A 1480-nucleotide genomic window follows, 5' to 3' on the forward strand; every position below is an offset into this window, starting at 1 on the left:
TATATATATATACATGCATACAGAAGAAGAGAATGTGTTGTGAGCGTATACGAGCAGAAGAGCTTCCTCTTCCAAGAACACGTTTTTCCTTCCACGGTCTGTCGATTTTTTAAATTGATTAGTGATAATTCCGAAGGATAACACATGCGTATTTCGTCAAAGATAATTCTTCACGCGTCATCATCCGTGTTCGGCTCGTATTGGCCTTTATCTCTTGATAAATGAAGAAATGCAATTCCGGCTTTACGGAGTCTTACGACGAATACGTAATCATGGTTAATGTGACGTCATGACATTTGGAAAAATAGCGCATGGAGCTGTTCTACAGGTCGCCGGAAAAACGTGTTGCTTTGGATCAGAATTGTTTTTGCACGCGCGTCCACAAATTCGTGATGTAGGACATCGGTCGATCGCCGTTACAAGTAACGCGAGTAAAACGGCGTGCGTGTGAAAGCGACTTTCCCTATTTGGTAAATAAGTGCGTAAGAGATTCTCCTTTTTCTCTTGCAATTTCTCAGGGGGGAGACATCCGCATGTTGAGATCCAATTATTGATGAGGAAGATCTCACTATGCGGATTGATTGCAAATCTGTAAGAAGGGAGGGCGTTGTCTCGAATTGTCCCCCAAAAAAAGAATCATTCGTTAACTCGGATGATTTTTTTTTTGTTTATGAAAGAAATTGTATAATCGAAAACGAAATGTATGAATTGAATCAATGAGACTTAAAAGATATGTACATATATGTAACTTTTAAGTCACAATTTTAAAAGTTATAGCTTTAGAAAGATTTGAACTGATCATAAAAGTTGCAATCTGCAGCAAGAGAGTTTTTAATTTTTGAGATAATATTATAATGATTATGATTATTATTATAATATTATACTCTAAGGATTTTTCCTTTATCATTATGTTACATTAAATATGTAAACTAATGCGTTGGTAAATTGTCTAATCACTTGCTAAAGATTGACTGATCATTTATTGAGATTATTCTAAAAGGCTATTGCCGTCAAATATATGAGAAAAATCAATAATATTACATGAATACATTTTATGAAAAGTTTATATTTATTTATGGAGATTTATATTTATTTATAGAAATTATATAAAATGTTCAAAAACAGCAAACATTAATTGTCCAAACATTAATTTTAAGTTCGTATTTATCATATGATTCCATAAAAGAAGTGATGAGTGTATTTAAAAAATGTACATTTAAAAATGTATTTATAAAAATTGCGAACCCAGAAAACGTGTTTCTTTTAATCGATTAATGCTGGATTCGCACGTTTTCGATCTTGATTATGGAATCGAAAAAATTAGAAGAATCTCGTGCTACAGCATTAGATGAGAAACATCAGACATGATGTGGTTTCTCAAAATTAAATTTGCATCGCCATTGCGATGTATCATAAAATTTTACAAGACGAGGAAATTATCTTTTTCTGTGCACGTGTTCTTCCCCCCCCCCCCCCCCTC

The sequence above is a fragment of the Atta colombica genome, unplaced genomic scaffold (genome assembly GCF_001594045.1).
Source record: "Atta colombica isolate Treedump-2 unplaced genomic scaffold, Acol1.0 scaffold9, whole genome shotgun sequence".
Taxonomy (NCBI): Eukaryota; Metazoa; Arthropoda; class Insecta; order Hymenoptera; family Formicidae; genus Atta; species Atta colombica.